The following is a 16,421-nucleotide window of genomic DNA, read 5'->3' on the forward strand; positions in this document are numbered from 1 at the left end:
CCGAACTGAATGCTGACCACCAGAAAGAAGGAAGAAGTCAGTCAAGGGGTCTCACGTCAGCTCTGACACCGTTTCACGCCGACAGTGGGATGTTCGACTCCCACCACAGAGAAGGCGGCATCTCTCTGACCCGCCCCCACGCCGCCACGCTGGGCACGGCCTCTGGTGACACGCTGGCAGCCACAGCGGCCACCTGACCCCGCCCCGAGATACCAGCTGCATCTCCGCTCCGAAACCCTCCTGGCTCCACCCTGGTGTAGTCAGACAGACTTTATTGTCCTCACCGCAAAGTGCTCAGTTTTCTAGAGAAAGAAGAAATGCAGAGCGTGGTTGAAAATGTCATCACATTTTCAGAGCCACTAGCCAGGGGTCTTCGTCGTTCCTTAGCATGGACACCAGAAAAGGCCGCTTCCCAGGTGGGGTGGCAGGGCTGGGGACCCGGTGGCCCCTCTGGCTGTGGGGTGACATAAAAGCGTGCGTGTCAGGCGGTGACAGTCAAACACCCACGTGCAGACCCCTCGGCGTCCTCACGGAGTTTTCTGTCAGGCACGCGCTGACTTCCATTCCGCAGACTGGGGGCCCGCCATCCCCGAGAGAGGACGCGGAGATGGGGAAGGCCTCAGACGCTCCTGGGGGCCCTGGGGGCCCCACAAACATCAGGGGTCTGCAACCCTCCCCTTGGTTTCTGTAATGCTGTCCGTGTCCGCTCGCCCTCCGCGGAGCCTTCCAAGTCTCCTGGGGTTCTAGAAAGACAGTCCGATCGAACGACCTGGGAAACCCGCGGACAGAGGTTTGGACCTCATGGCATTGTCAGGAAGTTCAGACTTGGCTAAGAAGGTGCACGTTTTAAGACACTTCCCTAGCTCTAGTGAGGAGAAGGTTTTGTTTTTCGAACCCTGGCTTGCCTGGTGTCAACCTCCAAGCTTGGTCACCATAATTGTCCCTAAGTGCCATCTGCGGGGCGCCTGAGCTGTGGCTGGCCTCTGGGAATCCGCCCTCCTGGCAGGCGAGCCCCCACCCCCGCCAGCCTGTCTGATGAAGTCCCCACTCCGTCTGGGGAGATCTGGGAGCCTGTGGTCTGGTTACCACACCACCTCTCAGCTCCGGCGGTGACGTCCCCTGGGAGCCAGGCCTGGGGTAATAACCTGCTAATGACAAAGCGCTAACGGAAGACCTGAGTAACCCCTTGGTTCCCCCCCTTCCCGCGGCGGTGGGAATGAAGCCAGGGGCCCTGGGGAGGGACCAGAGGAGCCCAGGGTTAGCTAAGAGGTGGTTTGTGGTCAGGCGCCCAGCAGAGGGGCTCACATTACCTGGCTGTAATTTCCAGTAATCTGTGGGCTGGATGACCCTGGGCTCAGGGGACCTGGGACTCTGGATCCCCATGGGCCTGAGGGAGAGGAGCTCAGCCTCCATGGGGGATGCAGCAGGAAGGCAAGGGCGGGGAGCAGGGGTCCGGACAGGGGGCACCCAAGTGGCTCAAGAAGCCTGCAGGCCGGAGTCCGCGGCCAGGAGAGCTGTCACCCCGAGGCGGAAGCCCTTGCTGATGTGCAAGGACCTCCTCCCGGAGGCAGAGAGAAGGGTCGTGATCAAGAACACAGACTGGGTGGTGCGATGCCCTCCTGCTTGGTTTCGGGATTTGGGTTTAATTGCCCCAGCGTTTGTGCATACGCACGTATGTCCGAGCGCTTTCTTAGTCTCGTCTGTCAGTGATGGTTCGGGCTCAGTGGGGACCTTCGCGGCACCGGGACGCATGCTTACATGCGTGAGCTCCTGTGGTGCTCAGATGAGCTTCATGAGCTAGGACCTCAGAGCCACCAGCCGACAGCCGTGGGTATCGATGGTGAAAGGGGTCAGCGGGCCTGCGGCCGGCCCCACACCTCCTCACGAGGGCTGGACCCCACCCCGACCCCACACACGTCTCTGCTCAGCAAGGCTCTCCCCTCCTCCCTCCACAATGCTAAGGACCCCCCTCTAGCACGACCCCTGTCCCCCCATCCCCTCAACATTCAACGAACACTCATTCGTATGTCCACCCATGTCCTTGTTGGTGCAGAAGCGTTTCTGCTGCCCGCTCCTCTCCTGGGCCTGGCATGGACCGGCGTGTGCTGCCCACTCGATAAACATGCTTTATGGATCGTGGACACGCATGCAACGGTTCCTGAGGCAGGGCTCTTCCATGGGAAGCTTGTGGACAGCGTGGAGAGGAAAACAGAGCCACGGGTAAATCTCACGGGCCGGATGGCCGGTTCCCTAACAGGTCACGGTGGAGGGAGGTAGGGAGCCAGGGTCAAAGAAGTCATGTGTGGACGACCTCACCCCATAGCGGGTGCGTGTGCAATACATGCTCCGGGAACATTGGTTTGGCTTTCCCTGTGGACTGTTTTCCTGGGGGTGGAAGGTGCGTGTGTGTGTATACACATGTGCATGTGTGTGTACACGTGTGTGCGCACATGTGAGTGTGGTGCGCATGCATGTGTGTGTGTCTTTAATATGCTCCATTCCCAGGGCTTTGGGCCCACACCTGGGCATATCCTTGGTACCTCCGAAAGACATTGAGAAAGAAAAACAAGGGCCGAGATCAAGAGACAGACAGTTGAAGTGTCGCCCCGACGCTTCCTGAGGCTTTGCAAGGTGGACGTGCCCTCTGACAGGGCCTCTGGGAGCAGGACGGAGAGCGAACAGTCGGCCCGTCCCCTCCTGCAGGACAGCGGGCGCCGGGGCTCCGGGGAGACATCGGGGGAAGAGGTGCTGGGAGCTGGGACGCACTGTCTACACTGTGGGGACATCCTTGGCCTGGTGGGTTTGGAAGAATATTCTGCTCTACCCTGTAAAGGGCCCTTAGCCAGCTGTCTGGGCCACAGGACGGGCCCTCAACCTTCACGCCCCTTTTCTACATGTGCAAGACGGGACCACCGAGGCGCCAACCGGGCTGCTGTAACCCCCGGGGAGGCGCCCACCTCACGTGCTGTGCGGACCGCCGAGCGGACTCGCTGACGACACAGCACCTGGCAGACGGTGGGACTTCCAGCGCGGGCGTTATGCAACCATCACAGTCACATGCACTGTTCTCACACCAGGCTGCCCACGATGTGGCCGCCGAGAGAGCTGGGCCCCAGACAGTTAAACTACGCTGGGGCCACCTGGTACTTGAAGGACCTCAAGGGTCTTCCTCAGACTTCTGGGTGACCACAGAACTAACCACCAGTTCCTCCAGGGCGCCGCCAGCAGCCTGTGCCCGGCCCGGGAGGAAAGGGTGCTGCAGGCTGGGGGGCCGGGGGCGGGCAGCCCCTTATCAGCTTCCCACAGAGATGAGTCAGGAAAGGCCTGCTGCTCGGGACGCTGCCGCCTGGCCGGCCCCTCCGCACGCTCAGGCTGCAGGCGCTCAGCCGTCACGGTTAAAGGGTTTCCGTGACTCGGGGTTCAGGGGTGCAGGCCTTTCAGGTTGAAGCCGTCACCCTGCTCCGTCCTGAGAGGACGAGGGAATGCGGGACAGGTGTCCCGGGAAGAGTGGCCCAGGCACTGTCTTCGCAGGGTCCTGACCACCAGGGGCGTTTTGGGGACGAGCCTGGGGACATGACACCCCCTGTTTTCTCCCTACATCCCCGGCCCCCGGAGCTCTGGCCGCCCCTCCCCAGCACACATTCCTCAGTCATCCTGCTCATTTTCTCCTTGGAAAACCACTGAGGTCAGACTGGCCGGTTAATCAGGACACAGCCCTGGGAGTCAGACCCTGGTTGGGACCCTGGTGTCACCACCTGCTAGCCACGTGGCTGGAGTGGCCCTTCCGACCTCCCTGGAGGCCCCTCTGTCCCAGGAGGTCGGGGGTCTGGGATGTGATCTGGGAACTGCACTGAAATCAACCAACCGGCCGGCGGTGGTGCTGGTAGTGGACCGGGCCCTGCTCGAGGGCCCCAGCGGTGACGTTCACAGGATAGTGACCCCTGCAAAGAGTAAGAGAAAGAAAGAGACTGGGACCTGTGTGTGGGTTTGAGGGGGTTGTCACCAAATGCCAAGGGGACCTCTGACCCGAAGGTGGACGTGAAGGAGAGGTGGTGGGAACAACTCTGAGGGTCAGACCTGTGCGCCCAGGGGCATGGGGTGCCCTGCCCGGTGGGGGGTTCTTTTTAACTATGTAACAATCCAGAAATGTGGGCGGGCACCACGGTGTCGAAATGGCAATGTCACGGGGACATCAACCAGGTCTGGCTGACTGGACCGTGGGGCTCCCAGTGACCATGTCTCGCAGAGAGTAGTCCAGGGAGGGGAGGGGTCAGGAAAACATACAAAGCCCAAATAATGAAGACACCAAGGGACCAGCTTTAGGGAAATGTCGAGGTTGAGGCGTCCCCGCAATGCCGGTGGCGGGCTCATGGTCCAGCAAAGCTCGTGTGGGTGGAAGAAAGAAGATTCCAGAAACTGCAGAACCCGCTGGGCTCTCGAAATCCCCCTGCGTCAAGCCCTTGCTGATATTCGGCTAAATGAAACAGGTCCCGTCCTCCCCAGGGTCCTCCACAGCGACATGCACACGGAGCCCTGCTTGTCTGCACCTTGAAGACACGCCTTCGTTTCATGACATCCCCACCTGTCAGTCAAAGGCCAATTCCATGAACCTGGTGGGAATCCCATCTTTCTGGGCGAAAAGCTCAGGGAATCTCATCTTGGCCAAGCTCTAGGACACAGAACAAGGCAGAAGAGGCACCCAGCAGACAAGGCAAATCTCACCCCCAAACTCCTGCTCCCTGTGTGCAAGGGATGGGAGAGACCTGGGCTCACCCCCAAACTCCTGCTCCCTGCATGCAAGGGATGGGAGAGACCTGGGCTCACCCCCAAACTCCTGCTCCCTGTGTGCAAGGGATGGGAGAGACCTGGGCTCACCCCCAAACTCCTGCTCCCTGCGTGCAAGGGATGGGAGAGACCTGGGCTCACCCTCAAACTCCTGCTCCCTGCGTGCAAGGGATGGGAGAGACGAGGGCTCCTCTCCGCTGCTCAGCGTCCCTCCCTTTGCTGCTGAAAGAAGTTAGGATTGAGCGAAGAAAAGGGTAGAAGAAGAAAAATCAGAAAGAAGAGTCCCTCCGACTCTCTGCATGTTTACTGAACACCTTATCGGCCTCACTCAAGACAGGAAGGGTGATGGCCTTCAGATCAGAGCCTAGTTGATGGGTTCCTGGCCCCAGGACTCCCCACTACACTATGAGACTCCAGAGCAGTGGGTGCTGTCCTGGACCCGTGGGCCACCTCTCTGGAGGGTCATTTCCTGAGTCTCAGCTAGAAGGACAGAAGACAAAGGCGTTAACTGCAGAGACAGATGTTTGAAACCGAAACTCCTTAGGTGGGAGGTGGGCTTCACAGCCTGCTGTCATCAACCCCTTTCCAGGATCTCACGTCTCACCACTGTTTGTGAGCCTCAGAACATTTTTTAAAAAATTATATTTTCGACGTTGACAGTTTCTTCTTTTTATTAAAGTACTGAGGCCACCAACCACTCCTTGAAAACAAGTGAGTTTTGCAAGATGAGTCCACGACCCCTCATCCGAACCCTTGGGGCCGCGTGCACCATGGCGTTGAGGATGAGTCAGACCCACGAAAGTCCGCTGTTGCATGCTCGGTACTATTTAACACGCCCCGTGGGGCTGGGGGCAGCACCCTGCAATCAAGCTCATTAATACTTCTGCAGGAAAATGTGTGACTGTGAGCAGAAAGTGAGAGAAATAAAGATTATAAATAGCCTCGTGTCAGTGCGGGTCAACCTTTGCTACCAAATGAGTTCAGATGGCGTGAGTTGCTGCAGCCAAGCAGGTTACAAAGTGCAGACTTTCACGTGCTGGGGCAGATGAGGACTGTGGACCCGTGGCCTCCCGGCATCGGGTGTGTGGGTCACGCCAAGCATGCCCAGACTGCTTCCCAAGAACCAACAAGGCAGGTGTCCCCACCGCCCTTGTTGGAACAGGGAAGCTGAGGCTCAGAGAGGGTCTGATGGGTGGTAACTAGCAGGGTGAGGTGTGGTCTCTCTCCCCACTGCACAGCCTGTGTTCTGAACCAAGACATCAGGTCCAGATCCCTTGACTGTCAACCGGGAGTCTCAGCAATGGCGGGAGAATGGAAGCCGCTCCGTCCGGCATCCCTAATTGTACCCGTGCCTCCTTCCACCCAAGAGAGACAGTCACATCAACATAAGGACGGTCAGGAGAGAGGTAGGACATAGACGCCCAGTTTCTCCCGGCGGGTGTCCAGGAGTCGGGAGCAGGGCATCTAACCAGACTTGAGTGTTCACTTCCAAGGACCATGTCAACTGCTCCTTCCGACCCCTGTCCCATTGTGAGAGTCTCCTGCCAGTTGCCCACCCTGTCCCCAGGCTGGCTCCTCTGACGCTCCTCCCACCGCTGCCCGCCGCGTCTTCCTGAAGGACAGCTCTGCCCAGGGCATGTCTCCGCTCGCAACGCCCCCGAATCTCCTGCTGTCTGCAGAAGCCACTGCAGCGTTTGACCCGGCCTCCAAGGACGCCGACGCGGGCAGACCTCCTCAGCCAGACGGAGCCCCGTGAGGTCATCGCCAAGGCCCCCGTGTCCCTTGGGGAATTTGATTGCCGCCACTGCGTCCGCATGGTCAGGGGCATGCTCTTGCATGTGCAGCGACCGCTCCTGAATGTCGGCGCCCAGCGCAGGGGCCACTTCTAAGAAGACTTGCTGACGGCACACGACGTGGAAGCAAACCGGTGGCTGTCCAGCTCACACAGCCCGTCTTTCCGTCTCCTCCAACAGTGCCTGACGCCTCCTCGGTCGGAACAGCCCTCCAGGTCTGCTTGGTTTAACATGGCAAGATGGATCCCATCCTATCAGTGCAACTGTTACTCTCGATCATATAGTCTGGATACTTGTACAATGTCATCCCACATAAATGGGACTCAACAGGATGGAATAAGAAGCGACTGGAGTTCAGCTCCAGCGTAGTTAAGTGAAACATTCAGTCCCCTGATTTCATAAGCTCCTCGCCTGTGAGGTTTTCAGAGCCCAATCCAAGCATTAGGTTGTTGCTTTTTAAATGTTTTCTCTATGGTAACGAGAAATCTAATTCCAAAGCGTTCCTTATACGCAACTATGTATCTTCGCACGCACACCTCTATGCACAGGTAATACATTATCCCCTTCTACTATTCTCTACCAAAGGCGCAGCGCTGGCAAATATAAAAGAAAATGAATCATTGGCTTCTTTCAGCTCTAACTCACTGCACCCGCTCGCTACCTCTCCTCTGCGTCCGTTTCCTCATAGCGAGGCGTGCACGTCGGGACCCGCGGTGCTTCTGCGGACTTTCGGAGCCTCCGTCACTAGTTCAAGGCTTTGCGACGTAGCCAGGATGCTTGAAAACACCGCCCTGGAGGCCCAGAGTCCTTCACTGCGGGGGTTCCGAGTTTTCTGAGTTCGCTTGCGCCCCGGTCAGAAAGCTGTGGTAGGTATATTCTATCTTTAAGGTCTTCTTATTGACTTCTAAATGAGAGACCAAGGAATTTCCCTGTGATTTGCTCTTTAATGGTGTTTGGGGGAATTGAAGAATTAAACCTCATATGTTAAAAGTGTTTATTCATGGGGAGCTCGGACTTCCGGTGACTCTTCAGACAAGCAAGAGGGTTCGGGCCGGGCTTTTCCTGTGTCCGCTGGGTCCTGGCATTTCTGCCAGGCTCACTGGCCAGGGCAGCCACCAAGCGGGGAGCCCTCCAGGCACAGGGCTTTTCTCGAGGTTCCCAGTGGTTCCTACAGGCCTAATCTTCTCCCGCTTCCTCAGTATCCCAGTTGCCTTTAGCTTTTGGCCAAATTCCAATTAGGAGGACACTTTGACCCCCAGTATGTCCCTCGCTGCCTAATGACAGACATAGATGTCTTGAGCTGTCTCGGAAACTTAGAGGCCTCTGCCTGCCTTGGATGGGCATCGTGGAATTGCCAGGTTGTCCTTGGGGAACACTTACGGCTAGTGTGGCACTTGACCCTTAAGTGCCAGGCCTGCCGGTTCAACTGTCAAGCCCGTTCCCGTGTCCCCCGTCCCTCTCATGTGCTGTTAATGTGACTCTCTCGAAGGGATGAGGGTTTGCATGTATTTGAATGTCAGGCTTCTTTTGTATGTTTCTCTGCCTTCTTCCATGAACTTTGGACATCACTGAGCGCTTCGATGACGTACCTGAATCCATTTCCTTGAGAACACCGAGTTATTCATGTAAATAAAATGTCCCATCCGGGTCTGTTTCCGGTCCATCTTTTTATCTACCATGTGTCAGATTCGATTCAACTACAATCATCAAACTTTGGAGGTTGTTCTTGTATCTCCCTTGGACTTGTGCTTTGTCCCAGGCCCTGCATCTGATTTTGCTGCTACTGAGCTGACCAAGTCCTGGCCATCCCTGAGTGCAAGGACCTCCAAGTCCGGAAGAAGAGGGGCGTTGTCTCCCTGTACCTGGCTCAGACTCTCCCTTTGTCATCAGCCTTGTGAGATGATGAAGGTGTCTCCTGGACCCCCTCCCATGCTGTCCCTGAGAGCGTGGGTGGCTCTAGCATGTCTTTCCTCTGGAGTTTGGGCCACCAGGCGTGGGTGTTCTGCCTGTCACTAAGCAGAGATGATATGAGTGGGTGCAGCTGATCTGTTTCTTCCTTCTGGAACTGTGGGTGCCTGGAACATCTTCTCTCCTTCCTCCCAGAACCGCGGCCGGGAGGATGTCGAGGAGGAGTGTGTGGGTCCCACCACAGCCATCCAACCGGCCACCCTGAGTCCTCCACCTCTCGCGCCCCCATTGGGTGGGGTTGAGGAAGGGGACGTGGGTTGAGAAGGTCAGACAGCATGCTGCCTGCTGCCTGGCCCGTGTTGGAAGATGCCCGGAGCACGGCCAGCCGAGTCCCGAGGCTCTCTCTGCAGGTCCCCAGGTCCCCAGAAAGCCAAGTGCACCTGGAGCAGGACTGCACCTCTCAAGGACCTGGCTTGATGTTCCTGCACCTGAACATTGCAGCTCAGATCTCCCTCCCACAGCTTCCTGCTGAGGAGGGTGAGTTCTGGCTCCGGCTCCCCAGGGTCCCCGCCGCGCCCGGGATACGTCTGGCATGGAAAAGGTGTCTGATACATATTGGTGGAGTTGAAATAGGATTCTGTGTTTTGTTTGGTGACCACAAAGACCTTTTAAGTTATGCAAAGTAGACCTTCTTAGGAAATGAGCTCTGGGCTGATGACAGAGATCAAGTCAAAGCTGTAGAGCCCATGCTCTGTAAATCTTATCAGTATTTTTTTAATGATGTGCAATCTTGGGGAAGATCAGAGACGTGGTTGGTTGTTATTTTCCCTGGAGGTCATCGGGGAGGGGTGTTGGTAGGGCGACAAGACTGGACCAGAGCCCCCCTGACTCCAGCTCTGGCCCGGCCCCCAGCTCTCTTATGAAGTGCTGCAGGGGAAGATGTCTCTCACGTGGAGAGAAGCAGACCCCGTGAGACTTCCCTTGGCCCACACGTGAAACCCATTATTTTCAGCTACACAGACACCATCTTCATGTCTGAGAACAAAGGACAAAATGTTCCACCCTGTTTGATGGGACCAGAGGGAGGAGGCGAGTGTAAATTTCAATATGAATTGATAACACTTAGTCAGCCAGATTCTAAAACGAGGGGCTGATGAGCCTTTCCCGAGGACAGGCCTAGGAACCGATGTGTTGCCCTTTCACACCACGCGAGAACCGGGGGGAGGATGGCACTCGCAGCAGCTACCCCAGAGGCACAGGGGGGTGGCCTGGTGGTTCCTCGGGTGCTAACTGTGGCTGACAAGTACACTTCTGTGAAGACAGCCTCCTGGGATGGTTGCCTGGCCAATGGAAGTTCTAAGTTGAAGCCTGAAGAAGATATGTACATGCCCTGGCCGGTTTGGCTCAGCGGTTAGAGCGTCGGCCTGCGGTCCTGAGAGACCCGGGTTCGGTTCCCGCTAAGGGCGCGTACCTTGGTTGCAGTTTGTCTCCGGCCCTGGTCCGTTGTGCGGGTGGCAGCCACTCGATGTGTTCCTTTCACATCGATGTTTCTCTCTCTCTCTCTGTTCCTCTCTCTCCCTCCCACTCTACCTGAACAAAAGATGGAAAAATGTCCTCGGGTGAGGATAAAAAAAAAAAAAAAAAAAAAAAAAGAAGAGATGTACGGAGAGACTCGCAGTCTGTTTGACACCCTAAATGAGACGTCATCAACCTCAATGCCTGTGGCAGTCAGGTCACAGAAAACATGAGGAAACTGGCTGTGTGGGGACAATTAGCAGAACATGTGTCCTGTCTATGCGGGGCGGCAACATCTCTGCTCCATCCAGGCTTCGCCACAAAAAAGAAGGAAGAACTCCAGACCTGGGGCGGGGGGTGTGAAATCGTTATTATCTGATGAGAAAGTTCCCCTTCTGTCAGTGCCGCCCACCAGCAGGATCCCAGCGGACAGGAAGGTGAAGTCAGGAGCCGGCAGCGCGTTCCACTGGGCACCTGCTAAGCTGCTCCAGCGCCTGACACTGGTTAGCACGTTTCATTTGCTTGATCTTTCTCAGAGCAAATACGCCTCTCCCCACTTTACAGGTGAGAACTCTGTGGCCGAGGTGGGATCATTACTTGCCCAAGATGCCTTGACGAGGGAGGTGATGGAGAAGCAGCTGAGGCACAGACCTTCCGGGGTGCACTCGGTCTTTCCGGCTCCCAGCGGGACGGCCCGGGCTGCCCTCCAATGGACCGAGCGTCCCTCTCTAGGGACAAGCTCCCTGCTACCTTGGGTCTGGACCTCCTCCTTCCCAGAATGCTCTAAGAGGTAGTCTTGCTTTGACAGAACAATGAAAGTGGATTACGTATGAGATCCCTCTCAGCGCCACGGCTCATGTTTTCAAAACCCTGTCGCTTCTGGCGTAGTCTTTCTTGCTCCATAGATTCACTTTCAGACGTGAAAGTCTACCTTGAATATGGAGTTTTTACATCCAGGAACATGATGGAGGTTTTGGCGCCAAGGTAGTGTATTAACTCCTGATGATTTGTTTTTTAAATGCAGACGTTCTCACTATACTGACTCCTTTGAAGTATGAGCCCCTGAATGCACAGGGAGTTCACCTTACAGTTCGCAGTCTTGTAAATTCACGTCAGTGGCAGCAATTAAACCTACAAGTAGATGACAGCCCCTTAGAAGGAAACCAACAATACATGTATACTGTATTTTATATTGAAATCACTATAATTATTATTTCTAGAAAATAAAGTGTCTGAATAGGGTTGACTAGAAAATGAATCATAAAACAAGATAATAATATTAAATAGACCACGTTAAATTATTTCTGGGACAAGATGGGTGATAGATAACTAGCTTGCTACATAGACAGATAGACATAGTTATGATAAAAAAGCAAATATATACAGCAATTTTCAATACACATTGACTTCTTTCACATTTGTTAGTATATTTAATCAATGCAACAAATCTAGGCTTTGTTCTTGTCTAATTTATGGAGAGCCTGGCATTATATTAAGGATTTTAATGCCAGGATCTTAGTTACTGCTCAAAACAATTATGTAAGAGCATCTTCTCTTCCTCCTCCTCTTCCATCTCCTTCTCCTTCTCTCTCTCCTCCTCATTATCTTCCTCCTCCTCCACCTTCTCCTCCTCCTCCTCTTCCTTCTCCTTCTCTCTCTCCTCCTCATTATCTTCCTCCTCCTCCTCCTCTTCCTTCTTCTCCTTCTTCTTCTTCTTCATTATCTTCATTATTATTACTATTAATACTACTACTTTTGTTGTTCTTATTATGGTTAAGACTATTATTATTCTCTTTTAAAGATGACAGTCCAGAGCTTCAAACAGGTGCAATACCTCAATGAAAGGCACTAGGCTGGTCAGCGTCTGAACTCGCCCCAGGAGCAACATCTTCTAACAAGTCTAATCTCTCCTTCAATGACGTCACACCTTACCAGGACAGGGGAAGCACTTTTATTGAACTGCTAGTAGTCATACATGTATTTTAAGGCTGAACCAATATACAGAATAATAACAAGTTCAATGGCATGCCAGGGCCACCACAGGGGGAATTAGGGACGTGGACATGACTGACCTTGGGCAATGCCTCCTGCAACATATGGAATCATGTCTCAGATACTGAAAACTGATCCAGTATCTCATAGCATTCCCAACTAATACTTTTTACAGATTTTATTCATTGATTTGACAGAGAGAGAAACATCGATTTGTTGTTTGACTTATTTTTGCACTCATTGGTCAATTCTTATATGTGCCCTGCTCACGGATCGAACCCACAACTTCAGTGTATCAGGACAACCCTGTACCAAGCTGAGCTACGAGACCAGGGCTTTCCAGCTGATACATTTAATTGGCTCTACGATGTGTTAACTTTGAGGTATTAGGCACTCAATGAACATCTGTTGAATGAAATGAATAAAATAAATGTAAAGCATCCCTATGACATACTGAGTGTTTCGGAAAATCTATTTTCTTGTTGTAAAGAAATACCTAGTCCTCTTTCTCCTGTGTGTCTGTGTTGCTACCACATGACTGCCACGTCTGACACCGTCTGGGGGAGGCTTTCGACACCAAGCAAGTCTGTCGTAGCAGCTGGGCGTTCCGCTACCTAACTCAGTGCTGACGTGTTCGACCTGGAGATCACATCAGGCCCCGTGGGGGAAGGGCTCAATTCCACGAGAGTGCTCCCCACGAGAGTGCTCCCTACTTCATACGCCAATGGCAAGTAGTAGGTCCCCTGGTGACCCGCACACTCTGACTGACTCGGCTACAAATTAGAGGTTTCCACGATCCGTCCTCGGATCTGTTATTTGCTGGGACAACTCACAGCGCTTGGGAAACACGTAGTTATGTTTACCAGCTTATGAAAAGATATGATAAAGGACACAAGCCAACAGCCAGGCGACGTGATCTCTAAGGTGAGGTCTGGGAGGGCCCCGAGGTCTGGGGGAATCGCTCGAAGTTGAAGTCTATCACCCTCCAGGTACACCTGCATCTGCCAGCCAGGAAGATCTCAGAACACCACGCTGCTGGGATATTACGGAGGCTTCATCGTGTAGAAGCGATCAATAATTACCTCCATTTCCAGCCCCGATTCCTCTTGGGGGGGGGGGTGGAGTTGAAAATCCCTAGCTTGTGATTATGGCTTAGTCTTTCTAGCGACCAGCACCCATCTAGAAGGCCACCCAGGGTCAGCTCACCGCAATGTAAAACCTCTTGTGCCCTGGCCGGTTTGGCTCAGCGGTTAGAGCGTCGGCCTGTGGTCAGGAGAGACCTGGGTTCGGTTCCACTAAGGGCATGTACCTCGGTTGCAGTTTGTCCCCAGCCCTGGTTGGGTTGTGCGGTGGCAGCCACTCGATGTGTCCCTTTCACATCGATGTTTCTCTCTCTCTCCCTCCCACTCTATCTGATCAGAAAATGGGAAAATGTCCCTGGGGGAGGATAGAAAAAAGCCTCTTGTCACCAGGATGTTCTGAGGGTTTTAGAAGCTCTGTGTCACAAACCAGGAGAAGAGACCAACATATATTTTTTCTATTGTCTCACACAAGGAAGTCGCTATTATTGATTAGAATATTTAATCTACCAAGCAGTTGTGGTCTATTGTTATCACTACTCTCCTGGAGCTTCATGTGGCATTGCGATCGGAGTTGGGAGCAGAGTTGCCGCGGGCCTTGGGGACAGCAGAAGGCCCCAGAAGCCGGAGCGCCGGGGACAGAACGGACCTTGGTGTGAGCCAAACTCAGAGCCAAGGTCCCCCTTCTCCTGGGCTGAGTACAGCTCACTTCTGCTCTCTGGACATCGCTTTTCTCATCTAGAAAACAGGGAGACACTGTCTTTTGTTTTAAATCCTCACCTGAGGATATTTTTCTGTTTATCTTCAGATAGAGCAGAAAGGAGAGAAAGGGGGAGAGAAACACCGATGTGTTGCCTCCTGCACGACCCTAACCAGGGCCGGGGACAAACGGTAACCGAGGCACGTGCCCTTGGCTGGAATAATCGAACCCGCGACTCCCTGGTCCGCGGGCCGACGCTCTCACTGCTGAGCCCAACCGGCCAGGGTGAGGAGACAATAGCTTAAAGTGCTCACAAGCAACGCTGAAGGTCTCGCATTTATTTATTTACTTAGTTTTTAATTTTGCCTCTTTCCATGAACGTTCTGCAGTGCCTCACAAAATACACAAAACAGACAGGGAGTACATGTTGCAATAGGAAAGTGAGGAATAAATATTGAAATAAGAAAAGGAGGAATAAGTATTGAACAAGAATGAAAAACAAAAATGATGTCTATGATACACAGAGGACCCGGCACCTTAAACATCCCTTCTTCCCTCCACTTCTCAGGTCTGGAGGACCCTTTAATTGTGACATTAAAATACATTTGGAAATAAAGATGAATGAGTCAATCACCTCCCTCCCACCCCCACCCACGGGAAAAATGAGAAGAAGGGGACAAAGGGAAATGCAAGGAGAGGACTTTTTCCTTTCTCCGCGGTGCCCAGCTGCTCAGCCAGTGAGGAGGAGGACACAGTACTGCAGCTTAAATTGCTTGTGAAATGTCCAGATCGCTATGCTCACTGCCAGGCTCCGAGAACCGGGAGCTGTCCCTGCCCTGCCCCAGCCCACCCCTGCCCGGTATTTGTTTAATGATGCCCCCCTGCCTTTCACACCCAGCTGGCACGTCAGTAGGTATGTCTGGGGCCCCCGAGTCCTAGGGGAACAGGTGGCTGCCCAGGCTTCCCTGTGATGGGCACCCAGCAAGGGTCCCAGGGGCACGTGCCCATGCTCAGTGCCTGTGAAGGTCTTTTCCCTGCACCTGTTTCTGGTGGTGAACAAGGGGTCTGAGAGGGGCTCCTAAAAGGGGAATATACCTTTTGTGGTGGGGGCTCTCGCCTTCCCAAATGGCCTGGTCATTCCCAGGTATGCCTTCTGGATATGCGGCTTCCTCCACACACCTGCTACACGGAGACATCGCACACACAGAAACACATGATCTGGAAACATTAGGCTAGAAGCCCACTTGGTCTCGCCCGGCTGGTGTGGCCCAGTGGTGGAGCATCGAGCCACGCACGAGGTCACCAGTTCGATTCCCGGTCAGGGCACACGCCCAGGTTGTGGGCCCCATCCCCAGTGGGGGGTGTGCAGGAGGCGGCCCATCGATGTTCTCTCTCATCGATGTTTCTCTCTCTGTCTCCCTCTCTCTAAAATCAATAAAAAATAATATTAAAAAATAATAATAATTTTTAAAAAGTCAACTTGGTCTAAAATGGGCAGGTGAGTTGCCACTTGAACTTGGGATACACTTTGGGGGATTGCAGTCCTCTCATATGGCAGTTTCTTTGGAAAAGCGGTGGGAGGCCTGGGAGCCAAAAGGCCCTGAGTACACAGAGGGACAGGGAGTGGCTCTCGGCTGGGACCCAACACCGAGCGTGGGGGAAGCAGGTGGCCCCCCAGCCACAGGGCCAAGCCCTTCCTAACCCTCTCAGCTGTGGCTGGCAGGAGACACAAGCCCCTGCTCTGACCAAGCTTGGGGTTGTCTGGAAGGCTGGATGTTAAGAAGGGACAGAGGAGAAGTGAGGAGAGAGAGGATGTTTTGCTAGAAAGAGGTCAAATGGACGTCTCAGTTCATGGGCAAGAAGGGGGAAGAGGTCCGGGCCTCCCAGGGGACGAAGGCGGTTTCTTTGGACCCTGGTGTGATTTGAGGCTGCCTCCCTCTGCAGGACAGTTCAGGGAGCTGGAAAAGTCAGGGGTGGAGTTTCAGAACGTGTTCCACGGTGCGCTGCCCCTCCCCTTGCATGATTCACAGTCCTGAGTGTGACTTTAGACAGGCTTCCCCTCCAGAAGGCTGTCTATGCCTCTGTCTTCTTCTGCGTGCTCCTCTGCGGTCACGTGCTCAGTGCTTTGATAGTACTTCGCGCTGAGTACTTATCCGTCACCTAAGTGAATGGCAAGGAATTCTCACTCAGTTGAGGACCCAGTAGGTGTTCCACCAATTTCAGCACCGAATTGGTTGGGTAGATAAGAATACTAAAATCAGTGGCAGGGAACTTGAGCGATCACCCCGTCCAGCACGCCGTTGAGAACATCCGCCCACCTGTGACAACACCTTGGTTAACAGAAGTCCCTGAGTCAGAAGCCATGTTTTCCTAGGAGTTCCATACCCAATTTTATTTCTGAAAAATTATCTTTGATATTATTAATGAATTTTATCTCTATTAAAGATATCACTAGATAAAGAAACATCACCAATATCACGTGACAGGATACTGTAAAATTAATACAACTGATAAAAGTTTTAGGTAAAAAGGATTCCATTTTATAACTACTTTTTTGTAATAAATGTCACGGAAAGGACTCAGACTATTTTTGAAAATTTATTAGAAAACACTGAGGGTCCCCCTGGCCAGTTTGGCTTAGCGGTTAGA

This window comes from Molossus molossus, unplaced genomic scaffold (genome assembly GCF_014108415.1).
Source record: "Molossus molossus isolate mMolMol1 unplaced genomic scaffold, mMolMol1.p scaffold_m16_p_1, whole genome shotgun sequence".
NCBI lineage: Eukaryota > Metazoa > Chordata > Mammalia > Chiroptera > Molossidae > Molossus > Molossus molossus.